We start from the raw sequence: 20,531 nt of genomic DNA on the forward strand, positions 1-20,531 counted from the left end.
AGAAAAATTTTTCATATTTCAGGACTTAGAAAAATTTTCACATTTAGGACTTAGAAAAATTTTAAAATTTTGAAATTTTTTTAAATTCCCTAAAACATTTTTATTTAAATGCAAAGTAAAAGAGAAAGTTACTAGCTTAACAAAAAGGTATGGCACGTCATTGTGGTGGCAACCAATGATTTTTAGTAATTTATTCGATGAATTTGTCATTCGATGAATTGTGATTCGATAAATTGTTTTCGACGAATTGTCATTCGAGGAATTGTCATTCGAAGAATTTTCATTCGAAGAATTTTCATTCGTAGAATTTGCGGAAAATGCATCCAAACTCATCGTAAAATAAAAGAAAATGAACACTAAATCAACCACGTAAAACAAATAATTAAGTGTTTTCTTAGAAAAAAGTTGTTATGTTTTTTTTTTTTATTAATATCTCGGAAACGACAAGGCATTTTTGCATCGGGTTTTCTTTGGTTCCTTAAAAACGAATGTTAAAATTTTTCTTTGAAAACTTTAAATTACATAAAATTTTGAAAAAAATTAGTTTGAAATTTTTGTTTTAGTTTTTTTTTTTTAAATTTTTTGTTTGAAAAAAAAAAAATTGGAAAAAAGGTTTAATAAAACGGTTTTATTTAAATGCAAAATTAGAGTAAAAGTTACTAGCTTTACAAAGAGATATGTCACGACATTGTGGTGGCAACCTATGATTTTTAATAATTTATTCGATGAATTTGTCATTCGATGAATTGTCATTCGATAAATTGTTGTTCGATGAATTGTTATTCGACGAATTGTCATTCGAGGAATTGTTGTTCGGTGAATTGTTTTTTCGATCAATTGTGTTCGATGAATTGCCATTCGATGAATTGTTATTCGATGAATTGTTATTCGACGAATTGTCATTCGAAGAATTGTTGTTCGGTGAATTGTTTTTTCGATCAATTGTGTTCGATGAATTGTAATTCGACGAATTGTTTTCGACGAATTTTCCGCAAATCATTGAAATCACTTCTATCACAGACAATTATATACAGATATCGCATCCCATAGAAAAAAAATGTCATCAACATTTTTTCCAGCCGACACATTTCAGTCGACAAGAGCTTTTTAAATTGGAATAAAAAAAAAGACGAGAATTTTTCAGCCGACAAAAAAGCTTTTTTTTTAATTTAAAAAGAGAACAATAAGAAAAGATCTCTTACAACCATGACCTTACTCACTCTCCCGCGAAAATAAAATAAATAGCACGACTGGGGTCGCACGTACTTGCTCTTATGCTTAAAGTAACTATAATGTTAAAGCTTTTCATTCATAAAATTTAAAATTTGATATTTTGAAGAAATTTCATAAGTAGTATACAAAAATTAAATCTGTTTTTATAATTAATTAAACTCCGTTTTAAATTATCTTAAAAAAATAACAAATATGCCATTTTATTTCTTGTATAAAAAGGTATTTTTAGAAAAAAATTTTCGAAAATTGTAGGAGCCAGTTTTTTAAAAAAATAATTTTTTATATATAAAAATTTTTTAACATTTTTCAAAAAAAAAGTTGGTATGCCATTTTGAAGAAATAATTAATTTACACATAAAAACTAAATTTCAAAATTTTTCATTGATTCGTTTTCAAAAAATTGATTTTTCAAAAAAAAATTTTGAAATATTTTTTAAAAAACCATAAATGCGTTTTTTGAAAATTTTCTAAAATTTTAATATTATCTTTACTTACACATTTTTGTATAAAAATTTTCATTTAAATCGGGTTAATGTTGTACGAGATATTCAGAAATGAAAAAAACCGTTCTATGACAGGTATCGTTAATAACGGTACAAAAAATATTTTTTTTTATTTAAAAAGTTGGCTATCATGTGTAGTACTACACACAAAAAATTTAATCAAAATCGTTAGAGCCGTTTTTGAAAAAAATTAACTTTTCTATTTCCGTTATATGGCAGGTACCGTTAGTTTTGGTCATAAAAAAAAATTTCAATTTCCCCTCTAGGGAATCACCAAAAACTGCTAACTACCAAGTTTGAAGAAAATCACTTCACTCGTTTAGGCTGCAGCTCCAGATAGAGACAGACACACAGGCAGACAGACAGAATTGCCGGAACCACTTTTTTGGCATTCTCCATCATCGTAATGTCATGTAAAATTGTTATCTCGAGTTCGATTTTTTTTACGAATCCTAAACTTGCCCTATAGTACCTATATCGCAAGTAAAAAGGAGTGCATGTGGGTAGACAGAAGGGATTTCAATTCGTCTTTGACTTTCTAAGCAATTAGCTGCTGTGAAATATTTAAAATAGGTATATATCGTACATAGGATTTCTTAAGGACTTAGAACAATTTTGCTTTACGCCGACGATATGTACATAAACTGTATGTAATTGAAAATATTTTATAAGAGAGTGTCGGCTGATTTTGAGATTTCATGGGCACTGGGCACCGATCAGATTGTTCAATTGTGTGTAGACATCTAGACATACATATGAGGTGCAGAGTGTTGGTGAAATATGAACATAAGCACAGTGTGTATCTGCGTAGGTATATATTAAGCCGATGTCGTTGGGCTACATGACTTCTGCGTGCATAAGGCGGCCCATAGACAAGACACTTGTGTGTTAGCTCCGGTGACCACACAAGTGTGTTGTCTGGTGTGTATGTGTATGGGTCGCTTAAATCTGTGAAAATGTAGGTAGATGGATAGGTAGGTAAGAAGGTTCTTAGATAGAGTAGAGTGAATTAATTGGCGAATTCTATTCATGTTTTTGTTTACATTTGAATTGCATTCAAACAGGTGAACTTTATTTTTTTGATGGAAGCAAAAAATACAAAAAAATAAATCAGGGTTGTAAAAAATCTTTTTTAAAACAACTATTTACTGCAACTTGATAATGTTTTGCATTAAGAAATACTATTGCACCATCTTTATTGACAAAAACAATATTTTGCCTTACAAAAAAATGTACCTACCTATTGTAAATAAAAAAAAATTCTACATAGAAAAAACAAATCAATGCAAAGTGTGGGCAATAAATAGTTCATTTTTAATAACCGTCGAACTTCGACGTCGAACCATTTTTCATCCCAGCATCTATGCTTTTCACCGATGCGAAAGCGGGAAAGTTTATGTGTTGATAAGGGCGCCGGTTTTCCACATTTTCTTTCGAAGGAATGACTTAGTTCCACCTTAATTATTTGCTGCATTTGCCGTACTCCCACTATCAAGTTTATTTTCACGAAAACTTCTCTTGTTATCAAATTCTCACGAAAATTATTTCATTTTTTGTCACTTTTGGCTCTCTCTTCGACCAAAGGCTACTTTCCTGATCGTTTTAGGTAACCATACTTGTCATCTTTGCAAATTAAATTATCAATTACACAATCGGACCTTTCTTCTCCTCCAGATTTTTCGCGGTTAGCCTTGATTTTGCCCATTTCTGCCTGCGTCAAGGGTTTTTCACGCCTTATTATAAAAAAAACGAAACATTTTACTTATAAAATGTTCATAATGGGTTAAATTCATTTTCCAACTGTTTTGCTTACTTTTGGTTACATTTGATCTTGCTAAACCACACTTGTAATGTGAAAATCAGCTGTGCCTTTATAATTATTTCGCACCAGAAATTATAAATATAATTTTTAAAATTAAGTTTAACGAATTAAATAAAACTAAAGGGTGGCAAACAGTGGCGTATCCAGAAAAAAATTTGGAGGGGGCTTGAAAATTTTTTATATGGTGAAATTATGAAATTTTTTTCTTTTTTACCGACTTCCAAAAAGGAGGAGGTATTCAATTCGTCTGTTTTGTTTTTTTTTTTATTTGATGTTTGCTACCTCATAACTTTGGACTTCGAAGTACTGTGTCCTCCTTCATATTCAAAATAGTGTTTTTATCAAAGTTCTTGTATTCCAAACATTTTACACAAACAGCGAGGTGTTGAGTAATCTTAAAAAAAAAACACTTTATTTTGCTTACAGATTTATTCCTATCACGTCTAATTTTTTGAGCTGCACTCATCACTTTATTCGATATAAACGCCCATGTTCCGAAATTCGACCGAAAGTGAATTGAAATCACTTTTCAATTTCACGTGAAATTGATCTTCGATCGATTTCGAAACTTACGAAAATGCTTCGAACTGTCAAAACAGAAAGATTATCCATTTTTATTTTGTTTCTAAAGTAAAATTACTGCTGCTTTGAACATGGATGCAATTTTATTGGTAACTTTAATGGAAAAAGCAAAATTTAAATGAAAAAAAAGAGGTCATATTTTGGGAGACATATCAAATATGTAAGTGAAATGCAGAACATGGACGATATTATTGCAAGTTTTCAAATTAAAATTAATTAGGTAAAGTGTAAAGCGAATGAGGTTGCAACACAGAGGCAGTGATGAATTATATTTAATGCCTCATGTGTTTTATGTATTTTTTTTTAAATTAACAACAAATAAACATTACAAAACAATAAAAATAAAAATATAAGTTTGATAATATAATGCATTTATTTTAGCATATCAAACTACTTTAAGCAAGCAAATAAATTAAAACTTAATGCAAAACTACTTATTAAATGCGAAAATATAAATCATTAAAATCATAAAAAAAAAAAACAAAGACACGTCTTGTCTTAGCGAGAACTTTATTACAAGTGATTTGGTAAAATAACATATTTCTCATAACTTAAAACTAACAGTTAATATTTTGAAACGATTAAGAGAAAGTACATAAGATTTAGTAGGTAACGTTAAAATAAGTCATTCGATTGTACAGTAAGTAAAGAGAGAAATATGATAATGACAAAATATAAAATTAATGCGTACGTAGGTACATAGACATACATAGGCTTGATCGGTTATTCTTTAAATTATAGGAAAGTAAATCAAGAGAACAGGGTGGTCAATTTTGTTTAGAATAATTAGTCTTTTGGTCTTAGCACATTTTAAATGTAATATTTCTTACAATAATTAAATATTTTGTCAAAAAATTGCAAATTCATTGAAAAAGTCACACAAATTCACGACAAAAAAAAATGAATTGAATTCGATCAAAGAAGATTTAAATGAGTAAAAAAATACAGAACATCTAATTTCACACAAATGCTCGAAAAGTGAAATGCAGAACGTGAAAGTCTCAAAAACTAATTTTCAATGAAATAGGTACTTTTTGATGTTTGATCCGAATTATATATTTTTTCATAATATGTTCCTTTTTTAATCCAAATCAAAAGGAGATATATCTACAAATTTCGATTTCCGATATGTTTCAGAAAAATATTATTTTTGAAAAAAAAAAAACAAATATACTCAAGACAATAAAATACGGCGTGATTGCTTGAGAAGTTTTGCAAAATTTAGCGGTGATGTAATTCGACGTCAAAATAACAAAAAAAAAATATTTGGAGAATTCTGAATTGGACTCAAATTCTAAACAAAATTATCCCAACCCTCAACGTCAACTAAGGCACTAACTCAAACAAACACAAACCACCATTTCAGAATTTGGAGGGGGCTCGATCATTTGAGCTGCCTCTAAATCTCTAAGATTTACGAACAAGTTTCAGTTAATCATGTAGATTATGATGAAACCAGCTAAATAATAACATGATTTTGGAGGCTTGGGGGGGGGGGCTTGAGCCCCCTGAGCCCCCCCTCAATACGCCACTGGTGGCAAACAATCCAGTATACACTTGTCATCTTATTCGTGCAAGGAGTAAAAATTAAATATCCTTTATATGGTTTAAAAACGAAAAAAAAATCGACTGCCTTTATAGTTATTTCGGTGGGTGTATAGTTAGGTATTTAAATATTTTGGTTCTGCAATATGGATCAAAGACAAACCAGACATTTGAATGTTCTCCGTTTCCGCTGTTCTTGATTTATAGATTGATTGATTGATTGATTTGTTTATTAATTATAATTATAACTATAAGTATTTACAATCTTATGTTAATATAAATTTCAATAAATTATGTTAACATTTTGGTTAAATTTAAATATTAGTGAAAATTGATTTTAATATGAGTAATAATAAGTTTTTTAAATCGATGGAAATTAGTTTCTTCTTTTATCTCTCGGGGCAGATTATTGAAAAGTTGAACTCCTTGATACATAATTGATCTTTGAGTGCTGCTTCTGTTGTATCTTTCGAGTCGGAAATCATTTGCGGATCTTAGGTTGTACGGTTGTGATTCACCAACAATCGTTAAGTTTTCTTTAAGATACTCTGGAAAGATATCATATTTTATATTAAAAACAAATATCAAGACTTTAAACATAAGACGTTGATTGACATTTAACCACATTAAGGACTGTAACATGTAAACAGAAGGTGTAAAAATATTGCACTTAAGTATGATACGCATTGCCTTATTTTGTAGAGTTTGAAGTCTATGTTTTAGGTCCATATTGCACATATATAGGATTGTTGCACAGTAATCAAAATGAGGCAACACAATCGAATTAAAAATCATAATCGCATTTTGGAAGCTCAGCCTATTTCGGATTCTTCGTAAGAAACCCACTTTTTTGCTTATTTTTGCACATACATAGTTTGAATGTTCTTTGAAATTCAGGTCCTTATCAATCCAAATACCTAAATATTTTATTGATATAACCTGTTCGATATTTTCACCACCGATTTCTAGGTTAATCAACTCATTACAATTAAGTGTCATAAACTTGGTTTTTGAAACATTTAATTTTAGGTTGTTCATGCATAGCCACATATAGATATTGTTTAGATCTTCCAAAATCTTTGCTTTAACGTCCGTGAAGTTCTTAAAATCTATATAAAGCAATGTATCATCAGCGAAAATCACACATTTACACCATTTTAACACTGAGGTTATATCGTTGATGTATAGCAGAAATAAATCTCCTCCTAGGTTTGATCCCTGGGGCACCCCAATATCAACCGATTTTTCATCAGATTCTGCTTCCATTATTTTAGTAGTTTGCGTTCTTCCATTTAGATAAGACTCGAACCACTTTTTCTCGTTTCCTCTAACTCCATACTGTTCCAATTTGCTAATAAGGATCTCTCGGTCAATCGTTTCAAAAGCCCTCTTCAGGTCCAAAAATATGGCTACGATTTTCATTCGTTCATCAATTTTCGTTTTACAATCATGGATTGTGTTAACAAGCGCTGTTTCACATGAGTGACCTCCTCTGAAACCTGATTGTTGATCAATCAATATTTTATTCAACTTTATGTGTTTATTCAATTGATGGCTTACGATTTTTTCTATAATTTTTTCTAAGGTAGGGAGCATGTTTATCGGCCTAAATTCTATTGCTGTTTTCGGATTAGACACCTTGGGTAGTGGAATAACGACTGATTTTTTTAGCGATTTAGGGAACACACCGGTATTAAGAGATTCGTTTACTATATTTAGAATGTCATTTCCAATTAAATCGTAGTTTTCTAAAAAAATTGCAGAGTTATAACCGTAAATATCTTTTTTATTGTTCATTTCTCTTATAACTTGTATAAGTTCATTATAGTGCAAAGCACTAAAACAGAAAGGGGTTTGGACAGGGATAATATTTGAAACATATGGAACATGAAGTATAGATCTATTAATTTCAACAACACTGTCAACAAAAAAGTTGTTAAGGTATTTAACTATTGCACTTGGGTTTCTTATTATTACTTAGTAAGCTTTGGGAATTAAGGTATGTATATGCACTGAATTACTTTGTTTGATTGCTAGTAGAATTTATTTTTTTCGGCTTCTACTTTTCGTTGGTATATTACACACCTATGATCAAATGAATTATGGTTTGTTTGATAATCTAACTAACACGATTTTTTTTTAAATATGTTTTAAAGATATCGATTTTTTTCCAAGTTAAAATACTGAAAGGCTAAACAAAATTAATATAGGTACCTAGATGCTCCTTAAATTTGTTAGCATATTTATACATATTAGGTATTTTTAATGCAGCTAGGTAGGTATTTCAATTTAAACATTTGTATGTTTTTGAAAATTCGTAAGTACATATTTCTTACCTACCTACTTATTTTCAAATATTATTTGTCTCTACATGATTCTGGTTACGGCACCCGAAAAATCCCTGTGTTGTTATTTTGTACATACAATTTATAAGGTGTGTTTTTTCTACAACTCAGTAGCAACTGATTTTTTTATTTTATTTGAAAAACAAATTCTTACTTGCGTAATTTTTATAATTGTTTTGCGAATAAAATGAAAAATGAGTAGCTACTGAGTATTAGAAAAAACACGCCTATAATTTCTTTTGTATGTTCTGTTTTGTAAATAAAAATCGCAGGTAGTTGATCAAAATCTAAAGTTGATAAAACTAGTTTAATTTCATAAACCTGCTTATTATAATGTACCTACAACAATGAGGTACGTAGTATTTGCTACATACATAATATAATTACAAACATATCTGACTGACTGACTACGGTTTAAATGAGTTTATTTGTGTAAGTATACCTGTGTTCGACCTACGTTAAGTAACGTTTGTACATAGTTACTATTTGATCGACATAGGTATGTACGATGTACCTACCTACTAACTTAACTTGATCAAAATTAAAAACAAAGTGTAGCAGATATGTTACTATATGTACAACCTACTTGTTTCACCTACCTACTTAGATACTCATTATTTGATACCCCAGTTCAACAAGACAAAACAAAAATAAACACAAAACAAATCAATGCGCAAACAAATAAAACTGTGCATGCATTACATTGTTGAGAATATTCCATAAATAACCGAGATACAATTTTTTTCTTAAGAAATCCGACTTTTTTATTAGGTAGTTTTCCCATATTATTTAAGTGTTGTACCTTTTCAAAACCTTTCAGAACACAAAAACTTAAATAAAATGGGAAAATTACCTAATAAAAAAGTCAGATTTCTTAAGAAAAAAAATTGTATCTCGGTTATTTATGGAATATTCTCAACAATATTATACCATTTTGAAAAGAAAATTGAACACACCAACTTTTAAGGTAACTTGCCGAAACATCGTAGAGCATTTTTTTACACTACGGTTCATTGAATTAGAGTTATATAAAATTTTTTAGTACTTACTTGGGCAAAAAAGTAATATTTGCTTAAAAACTGATGTAGTTGAGTTAAAATTTTTGAATGCATTTGGTAGCATGGTTATTCAAGGTTGCGTAGCAAAAGAAAAAAATGAGAAAACTTAAGATTTGTAGTCACGGCACATGAAAAACCGTCACAGGGTGACCATTTTTTCGACTTTTTTTCAAATGCCCATAACTCACAAAATACACTCGTCGCCACTTGAATAGGACATTCTTTTTGTTTTTAATAAAGTGGATATAACTCCAGTCTCTTAATAGTTAGCTGTTCAATATTTTACTATTTTGTGTGTCCCCTTATGCACTCTCTCTGTGAGCAAGATCATTCATTTTTAATGCCCCGTTAGTTAAATTTTGCAATTTTTTGCAGAACAACTGTGAAACAATTGCCCCTATTTTTGTTCACTTGAATAGGACACCCCCTTTTTAATTGGTTTTCGGGTGCAAATCAAAGAAGGTGGAAATGCAAAAATGTTTTCCAATGTCTTTTAGTAATTTTTAGCTAATTTCAATTTAAATGGGTCCCGCGAAATTATTGGCAGAGGAAGAAATAGCGAAAATCTAGAGTATCACCCTATTTTTCACCAAAAAGGTAAAAAAACGCATCAAAGCCGAAATTGTTTTCATTTTTTTTTACGAAACGAGTCCAACTGTCGAAAAAATATGAAAAGCTTAACAATGAGTGCCGTTACTGCAGCCGACAGAAAAGCGATTCAACGACTCGCATAAAATTTACATGACTTTGCCGCCGAAAAGAACGAAAAACTGGTTAAAAAGCAAGTGCATCCGTAGTGAAGCGAGTGATTTCGAAGGCCAAAGACTTGAGGCGATTGCAGCTTAAGAAAAAACCATGGGTTAACATCTGCAGTAAAGAACAACGCCTTAGTTTCGGTCTGTTTTATGACATGAAGTAAAGTATGTTTTCTCCAATGCGAAAAAAAAAAATTAATTAAGAGGGCCCCGTTGGCCTCAAGTATTATTTTTATGAAATAATGGATAGTCCTTCCTTCGCAAAATATGAAACAAAAAATTTAAAGCCAACGGGACCCCCAAATTAATTTTTGTTCTCATTGGAGAAAACATGCTTTACTTCATGTCATAAAACAGACCGAAACTAAGGCGTTGTTCTTTACTGCAGGTTTTTTCTTAAGCTGCAATCGCCTCAAGTCTTTGGCCTTCGAAATCACTCGCTTCACTACGGAAGCACTTGCTTTTTAACCACTTTTTCGTTCTTTTCGGCGGCAAAGTCATGTAAATTTAATGCGAGTCGTTGAATCGCTTTTCGTAAAAAAAAATGAAAAAAATTTTCGGCTTTGATGAGTTTTTTTACCTTTTTGGTGAAAAATCGGGTGACACTCTAGATTTTCGCTATTTCTTCCTCTGCCAATAATTTCGCGCGACCTATTTAAATTGAAATTAGCTAAAAAATACTAAAAGACATTGGAAAACATTTTTGCATTTCCACCTTTTTTTGATTTGCACCCGAAAACCAATTAAAAAGGGGGTGTCCTATTCAAGTGAACAAAAATAGGGGCAATTTTTTCACAGTTGTTCCGCAAAAAATTGCAAAATTTAACTAACGCACATAGGGGTATTTAGTCAATTTAGGCGGACAAAACACGAAATTTTAAACTGATCCAAACTTAAAAAATCAACATCCTACTAAAAGTAGATAACTTGCTTAGCGTTTTCTTATAGTTTTAAAATTGATTATCACTTCAGGTGACTAACAGCAGCGGTCTAGAGTTCAAAGTTTTCAGCCCAAAGAAAAAATTATTTTTTTTTGTAATTTACCGTCTGTGCTTAAGTAAGTATTTTTTTTTTAAGTGGATTTAGAAAAAAGTTTTTATGGAATATTGATAAGGAAATACGAAACTGTCTACTAGATGTTGTATCTAAATGTTGTATTATTTTATAAATAAAAAAGCGATATGTTGAATCTTCATATAAATTAATCGTAAAAAAAGTAAATTTCTGTGCTGGTAAGGAGATAAGTTATACAATTTCACATTATTGTGTGATAAAATTTTATGTTTTCTAAAGGTTAAACTTTTATCTAATTGAATCTGTAAAAAATAGGTGCAACTAAGTGCAACTTCGACATATTTGCCATCCTTAAAGGTTTTAGGTTTTGAAAAATGGTTACCTTGTATTCAGCATCCATATTTTAAGTTTTTTTAAAGATTTAACTTTTTGAATTACAGAACCTGAATCCTTATGATTTTTCCTAAATTTTAAGACCTTTATCTTGGCGAAACCATTAATAGAACTCCATTTATAAGCGTTTTAACAAAGCATTGGGATCCATTCTTGACACTTTTTTGTTTGATCAAAAAGTGGTTTAGGAAGAAAAATGTTTTCATTGAAATTAACACTTGAAACACTTTATTCCAGTACTAAATACCTTGTTGATGAAGATAAACCGGAAAAATAATTTTGTCCGCCTAAAATTGGTAAATACCCCTATGTGTAACGGGGCATTGAAAATGAATGATCTTGCTCACAGAGAGAGTGCATAAGTTGACACACAAAATAGTAAAATATTGAACAGCTAACTATTAAGAGACTGGAGTTATATCCACTTTATTAAAAACAAAAAGGGTGTCCTATTCAAGTGGCGAGGAGTGTATATCGCTGCGATTTTTTTTATTATTTTTCTGATAACTGTCACCACCTTTTCTATCTACCGTTATCGTTTCGACGTTAATTATATACTTCCTGTATATGAGAATACGTGAAGCAACTATCTCTTTCTCGGTGACGTGAAATAACGCCCCATTTGAAATGCGGCTTTATTTCCATGGAAAAACCGAAATAACGCCTGACGGGCCTTATTTCAGTTTCAATATAGAAATAAGACCCCAATCGAGATAGAAATAAGGCCGCATTTCTGGAGGAAGCGAAATCTTGCTTCGTGTTCATAGTACCTATAAGTGATAACTGAGAAGAATATGGGAGGGGGATGCGGCTTTCTTATGGGACATTACTTCACTAAGAGTAGGAAATAATTTCACTTTTTTTGGGAAGTTAGTTCTCGCTGAATGTGAGAACAACATTTTTTTTTTTGGAACGAAATTCACTTTTGGGTGAAGTGGGAAGTGGAAAATAATTTTTCTTTTTAAAACTGTATCTTATTAGATGAGGTTTATTTGGCACATTTTTTTTACAAAAGTTTGCACTGAAAAATGAAAATGGGAAATCGCGCGTCTTCACAAAGTTTTTGCACTCTTTTTTTCTAGTACAAACTTTTAAGAAATAAGTGAAATCAAGAATACATTTAGGAAATTAAAAATAAATAAAATTGAGTTATATACTTACTCGTAGTAACATAAGTAGATTCAATTTAATTCCAATGTTTAAATGCGAAGCGGAAAAAAATTTTTCTAACCCAAATTTTTTTTTTTTTATTGAGATCTAAAACGCAACCTAGGACCTTTACAGATCATCAAAGAGGTCACTTAGTTAATGTAAAAAGTTCGACTTAAATACAAAAAAAAATATATTATAAACTAAAGTTAATTATTATAATATGAATAGCAAAAGAAATGTATACATAGGTGTAAAAAATTCAAAAAAAATTCATGTACAACTTTTGCTTTATAAATACACTAGGCGTGTTTTTTTGGCATCGCTATCTGCAGCCAAATTGTATTTCCCAAAAAAACGTATCCGCAGTTGCCCATCCGCAGCTGTCTAGCTGTCAGATAATAAAACAAAAACAACAAAACCGAATTTTATTCAAGATTATTTTTGAGTAGTTTTTACGCATAATTTATTGATTTTTAAACGTTAGAAATGAAACAGACCAAATTAAATTACTAAAAATGGATTTTCCTTATTTTCCATTTGTACATCCATCTGCATTTGTTCAAAGTTTGATTTTTTATTTGGGTTTTGCTTTCGGATAAGTTTTTGACATATTGGGATATGTTCGTAGATTTAGGTACAGTCGTCGTTCATGAATTTGGAGTTTTTATAGGTGGCCCGTTTATATGCAGGGTCGAAAGATCGAAATTGAAATTCGTATGTGAAATGTGGAAGACTTTTTTTAATTTTGACAATAAGGGTCAAAATTTGTATAAATAACTTTTACTTAACTTTAAGGTATAACTACAACGGCCACTTTTTGCAAAAAGTCAAAAAGTGAAAATTTTCAAACTCATTTTGTGATAGTTTTTCTGTCCACAAAATTAAAAATAATGATGCAGAAAGCTTATTTTTTGTTTTAAAAAACAATTTTTGTAGTTTTTTCCTAAAACAAATAGCGCTAGAAATAAATAAAAAATTTTTACTTTTGTAAATTTCCCACTTTTTCACTTTTTAGGTCATTGTAGTTATGGCTAAAGTCTCAAATAGATCATGAAATCTGAGACTTTTCCCCTTTTTCCTCACTTTACATCCACTTCTAGCTGTCAGATTCATAAATTTGAAAAAAGTGGACATTTTTTGAAAGTTTCTGCATACCAAAATTAAAAGCAATGATGCAGACAACTTATTTCTTGATGTCAAAAACAATTTTTTTAGTTTTTTTTTTAATATGGCGCTAGAAAGAAAAAAAAATACTTTTGCAAATAAAAACGACATTACAGAAAAATATTAAACACCGTATAATAATTATGTGCGACTTGTTCCTTGATTTTATTTCACTAAAAAGCATTTAAAGTTTAGAGTAGGTTAAGTTTTCATCAATGGTAAATATGTATATAAATGAAATGTAGAAATAATTTTATGTGTGCGTTCCAATACTAATTCAAAATAAACTTAAATAAAAGAACGCACTTTAAGTACGTTGCAGATTGCACTCTGCGAACATAGCTTCGAGACTCTTGATTTATCCGATTATCCGAAATTTTCTCCGATCGAGTATCGATACTCGAAAAAATGTCAATTTCTTATCCGCAGCTAGATTTAAGTTTAAGTTTTATCCGCAGCTGGGTGTTGTATTTGTAATACATGGAAGCTCCCACTGCAGATAGGGATAGCGGTGCCAAAAAAACACGCCTACTGTATAATAAATTAAATTATAATCGCTCATGCTAATGCGAAGCGGAAAAAATTTTAAATTCGGGTTAGAAAAGTTTTTTTCCGCTTCGCATTTGAACATTGGAATTAAATTGAATCTACTTATGTTACTACGAGTAAGTATATAACTCAATTTTATTTATTTTGAATTTCTTAAATGTATTTTTGTTCTTCAAGTTGAAGGGAGAAATATTTTGACACACATTTGGATAAACTTATTTCCCACCATAAATGATGGAATATAACGGAAAAGTAGAATTATTACGCACAACAGATGAAATTTTTAAGTTAGTTCCCTGCACCGATTCAAGGTGGGTGTTAGGTTGGGTGTGAGCATATTTCCTTCAAAATTTTAAAGTTTCTAGGAAACTAAAAGAAATATTGAATTCACTCAACCTTGCCTCCACCCAAATCCTATAATATACCCTAGGAAGGGGGAAAGGCGTTGTAGGGGGCTGCATCCCCGCTTAGTCATCTGACGTTTATACGCTCTGAACTTCAAATAACATTTAAATTTTTTTTAAAGAATGAAGTTTGGAAGTTCAGATGTTCTTGTTTTCTACTTCCAAGTAGAAAAAACGAAATAAGGCCCGACGGGCCTAATTTCGTTGTTGAAATGGAAATAAGGTCGCAAGCATTGTCAGGGCCTTATTTCCATTACAAATGGAAATAAGGGCCGATGCGGCCTTATTTCGTAGGGCGTTATTTCACGTCACCGTCTTTCTCGCATGCAAGATGAAATAAATTTCCCCTCCATTAAAAGTACAGACAAATGTTATTTAAAAGTACATCAGCGAAGCACATCTGGAAGTGCTTCTGATGTATATTTGCCAGTGCTATGAGGTGCAGAGTGTTGGTGAAATATGAACATTAGCACAGTGTGTATCTGCGTAGGTATATATTAAGCCGATGTCGTTGGGCGACATGACGTCTCACCTGCGGATCCCGGGGGGGACACGGGGGCACTTGCCCCCCCCCCAGAACTGGTTCATACTTAAAGCAAATCAAATTATAAGAGCTGTTAAAATATATGAATAATAACAAAAAGAATTTGAGTCAAACTTTTGTCTATTTCTGGCCGGAAATGCGAATTTTATTGTTTGTTGCATCCCTTTCTCATGAAGACCTCCACCTCACAAATAAATAAACGACTATTTCTTGGGTAAACACGAATTTTTTTCTATATAAAAAAAAGTGAATTTTCCAAGTGTTCTTTTTTAAACTTCAAATTGATTTTGGTGAAAAATTTTGATATGGACATCGACAATAAAGGAATCAATGGTATTATAAAAAATGAAAGTGGACTAAGTCACTCTCAAAAATGGTCTCAAATCTAGCCTTTAAATAATTATTATTTAAGGGGTAAAGTTTATTTGAAAGCAAAATTGCAGTAAATAAACTTCTTTATTGCTCCTCTAGTGATTTTATAAAAGAAACATAATTAAATCGTTATAAGAAAATTATTATGTAAGTTTTTCTTTAAACAATGCAAAAAGTGACTTAGTCCACTTTCATAATCATGGGCACATAACATTATTGAACTGCCGGATATGTAGAACAATCTTGCATTTCAAAAGTTCGCCAAGATTGCACCTCCGAAAATAAAGAAAAAAAAGCTCCTCAAACACGACCCTTACTTATAGATTTTTATAAATATTATGTTATTGAGAAAATTTCTTCAGGAAAAAAAAAATATGTACCGAAATAGGGTTCCGAATTTTTAAAAAGAATCGGTGCAGTAGTTTTGAAGTTATGAGTGGCACCGGCTTTGAAAACATTAGTTGTGGGGAGAACGATTTAAAGTTTTGAACTCTGGACTAAAATTTTCGTAAGCGAAGTATTAAAATCCTCATAACTTGGTCAATTTGGCTCCAATAAACATACAATTTAAACACAATATTCTTGAGATATGAAGAAAATTTTAATTCAAATAAAAAAATAAAACAAAACTGGGTTTTCCGGGGAAAAAGCATGTTTGAGTTTTTTTTTTATTCTTACCCATAGACAAGACACTTGTGTGTTCGTTCCGGTGACCACACAAGTGTGTTGTCTGGTGTGTATGTGTATGGGTCGCTTAAATCTGTGAAAATTTAGGTAGATGGATAGGTAGGTAAGCAGGTTCTTAGATAGAGTAGAGTGAATGAATTGGCGAATTCTATTCATGTTTTTGTTTACATTTGAATTGCATTCAAACAGGTGAACTTTATTTTTTTGATGGAAGCAAAAAATACAAAAAAATAAATCAGGGTTGTAAAAAATCTTTTTTAAAACAACTATTTACTACAACTTGATAATGTTTTGCATTAAGAAATACTATTGCACCATCTTTATTGACAAAAACAATATTTTGCCTTACAAAAAAATGTACCTACCTATTGTAAATAAAAAAAAATTCTCCATAGAAAAAACAAATCAATGCAAAGTGTGGGCAATAAATAGTTCATTTTTAATAATCGTCGAACTTCGACGTCCAACCAATTGTCATCCCAGAATCTATGCTTTTTACCGATGCGAAAGCGGGAAAGTTTATGCTTTGACAAGGGCGCCGGTTTTCCACATTTTCTTTCGAAGGAATGACTTAGTTGCACCTTAATTATTTGCTGCATTTGCCGTACTCCCACTATCAAGTTTATTTTCACGAAAACTTCTCTTGTTATCAAATTCTCACGAAAATTACTTCATTTTTTGTCACTTTTGGCTCTCTCTTCGACCAAAGGCTACTTTCCTGATCGTTTTAGGTAACCATACTTGTCATCTTTGCAAATTAAATTATCAATTACACAATCGGACCAGAAATTAAAAATATAATTTTTAAAATTAAGTTTAACGAATTAAATAAAAATAAAGGGTGGCAAACAATCCAGTATACACTTGTCATCTTATTCGTGCAAGGAGTAAAAATTAAGTATCCTTTATATGGTTTAAAAACGAAAAAAAAAAATCGACTGCCTTTATAGTTATTTCGCAGTGTTGCCAGAGAATTTTAGAGGCAAGGAGCCGAATTTAAGAAGTCTTGGAGCCAAAAATCGCCAATTTTAAAAACTCATAATATGTATTTTGTACCATTTTTTTAATTTTATTTTTCAAACTTTAAATTAAATTAGATTTATGATAATATAAACAAAAACTATAAGGTTGAATGAAATAAACGCATTTTCCTCATCATGATCAATAAAGTTATTGCTGTGTTTAATTTTCCTCGTGATCCAGATCAGATCATTGTATTTATTTGGGAAACAGTAACAAAACAAAATCCTCCGTTTGTTGTAAAGTTAATAAAAACAATGATCTGACCTGGGGCCTATTTCAGAGATAATACATTACATACATTGTATGATATTGACAGTTCTGATGTATTATTTTTGTTTCATAGAAAATTTGTATGAAGAACTGTCATACATCAGTGTATGAACGGAGAATCGACTGGAAGTATTCCAATGTTGTATGATACTGTTTCATAGAAATTTATCATACAATGTTTTAATTCATTTTGTGTGAATTTTTCATACATTTCATAAAGCAAGTCATTTTGCTGTAATGTACTTAATAGAAGTATAAAAATGGCAGTTTTGTGTTCATAATTTAATCATAAGGAATATGCACATAATATATTTTGTATTTTTGCAAAGAAAATAATAATTCATTGTCTTTTCTTGTTTTATTTTTAAATATCATGACACGCAAGTTTCTGTTACTTTTCGTTTTGGTTAGTCAGTAAAACAAATTTCCTACACTCCAACGAAACCTAACCTCACAATTCATTCAAACGAAATGTCAAAATAAATACATCAACTACAACAGAATAGATTTTATACATTACTTCCAATGAAATCTATGAAACAAAAAATTGTATGTGATGTATGAAAAAAATTTTAATGTATGATGTATGTAATGTATGTGATGTATCAGCTATGAAATAGGGCCCTGGATCACGAAAAAAATAAAACGCATCTACTATTGCATGTTTAGTCATGGAATTGACTCAAATATCCATTTAATTTCAAAATGTTTTGTTAGTTCTAAGTATTGTGATAAAATAGACAGCCAACGAGTAGAAGAAGATTAAGATCTTCTTCTACTCGTTGGCTGTCTATTTCATCACAATACTTTTTAAACTAAAAATCGGTGTTCTAATCTTCTAATTGATTAGCTCAACAATTTTTTATAGGAACTCGATGACGGGGATTGTAAAAAAGTGGAAACAAAACATTTGAATAATATGGAAGTAGGTAAATTCACAATTGCGCTATTCAGCAAGATGTCAGATTCTACTTCGAAGAAGTTGAGTTAAACTTCGAAGACTTTTAAGGTGTGATCATAATAAAATATAAATAAATCAAGTTCTTTTATTATAAAAGTTTTTAGTTTTGAGAAACCAAATTGAAAACTTAAGGAGCCAAATTTTGATAAATCGGAAATCAGAATTTGAAGGAGCCGGAGAAAACTTGAAGGAGCCGGTATGGCTATAAATAGCCGGTCCTGGCAACACTGTTATTTCGGTGGGTGTATAGTTAGGTATTTAAATATTTTGATTCTGCAATATGGATCAAAGACAAACCAGACATTTGAATGTTCTCCGTTTCCCCTGTTCTTGATTTATAGATAATCTAACTAACACGATTTTTTGTTTTAATATGTTTTAAAGATATCGATTTTTTTCCAAGTTAAAATACTGAAAGGCTAAACAAAATTAATATAGGTACCTAGATACTCCTTAAATTTGTTAGCATATTTATACATTATTAGGTATTTTTAATGCAGCAAGGTAGGTATTTCAATTTTAACATTTTTATGTTTTTGAAAATTCGTAAGTACATACTTACCTACCTTCTTATTTTCAAATATTATTTGTCTCTACATGATTCTGGCTACGGCACCCGAAAAATCCCTGTGTTGTTATTTTGTACATACAATTTGAATCATTTATTTTCAAAACATGATAAGTCCATGATTTTAAATTTTGCAGGAGAAGAAAAAAACGTTCTATTTTCTTTTGATGTGTGTAGCTAAATTTATAAAAAATATATTCTGTAGAACTTTTGCCTAGGTACAAAATACCGTTTCGTTTTTAATTTTTGGAGCGATAGTTCAAAAGATAAAAAATAAAAACGCTTTTGGACTTATCATACTTTGAAAATAAACGGATGTGAAATTAGTTTTAAAATGGGTACACAATTTTGCTTTCATCCCCAGTCTATCAGAAAATTGTATTTGAGATTAAAATATAATGTCCGGAGTGCTTCTTTAACTTTAAAGACGCTTTAAACTTAAGATTTTCAGCCAGTAGCTCAATATAGCATTTACACATAAAAAAGCTGTTGTTTATTTTCAAAAGATGATATGTCCGGGACTTACCCTGTTTTTGATACTAAAAACATATTTCGCTTAGCTGTAAAATCGGATATAGATGGAGTAGATACTTCATTATTTTGAAGATAGACGTGGTTATCCCTAGATTTACAATTTAGTCAAAAAAACGAATTTTGAAAAAAAGTGGACTTATCATGTTTTGAAAATAAATGATTCATTTATAAGGCGTGTTTTTTCTACAACTCAGTAGCAACTCATTTTTTTATTTTATTTGAAAAACAAATACTTACTTGCGTAATTTTTACTATTGTTTTGCGAATAAAATGAAAAATGAGTAGCTACTGAGTATTAGAAAAAACACGCCTATAATTTCTTTTGTAAAATAAATTTTTATGTTCTGTTTTGTGAATAAAAATCGTAGGTACCTAGTTGATCAAAATCTAAAGTTGATAAAACTAGTTTAATTTCATAAACCTGCCTATTATAATGTACCTACAACAATGAGATACGTTGTATTAGCTACATACATAATATAATTACAAACATATCTGACTGACTGACTACGGTTTATATGAGTTTATTTGTGTAAGTATACCTGTGTTCTACCTACGTTAAGTAACGTTTGTACATATTTACTATTTGATCGACATAGGTATGTACGATGTACCTACTAACTTAACTTGATCAAAATTAAAAACAAAGTGTGTGTAGCAGATATGTTCATAGCCGTATTTAGGGGGGGGGGGGGGGTTTGGGGGTTTAACCCACCCCGAAATTTTTTTTCAGAAAATCAAAAGATACCTACATATATTATAAACATATACAAGTCTAATATATGCAGCACTAAATGATTTGTTTTTGTATTTTACCTATATGAAAATCTCCCTTAAAATCACTACCAATTTTGCATCGTTGCAGAAGCTGTCGATGAAGTTTGTATAAAGGAAAACAAAAATTGTTTGGTCCATTACAAAGAGTTTTTATCTCTTTGACCATTTCCTTAAGCACTATGTTAACACCTTAAAATGCTCTTTTAAGAACCCTTTAAATACCACAAGTACTTATGCAGGGTTTTTGGTACCGAGACTAAACTATGCTTTTTCAAA

At 30.6% G+C, this 20,531-nt stretch overlaps 1 protein-coding gene across 6 annotated transcripts in view; it reads left to right on the plus strand.

The window, feature by feature from the left end:
- The window catches only part of LOC129905220 (receptor-type tyrosine-protein phosphatase mu), a 1,191,339-nt gene that overhangs the window by 660,492 nt on the left and 510,316 nt on the right, over positions 1 to 20,531 (plus strand). The gene's annotated exons all lie outside the window — the stretch shown is intronic.

The sequence above is a fragment of the Episyrphus balteatus genome, chromosome 1 (genome assembly GCF_945859705.1).
Source record: "Episyrphus balteatus chromosome 1, idEpiBalt1.1, whole genome shotgun sequence".
Taxonomy (NCBI): Eukaryota; Metazoa; Arthropoda; class Insecta; order Diptera; family Syrphidae; genus Episyrphus; species Episyrphus balteatus.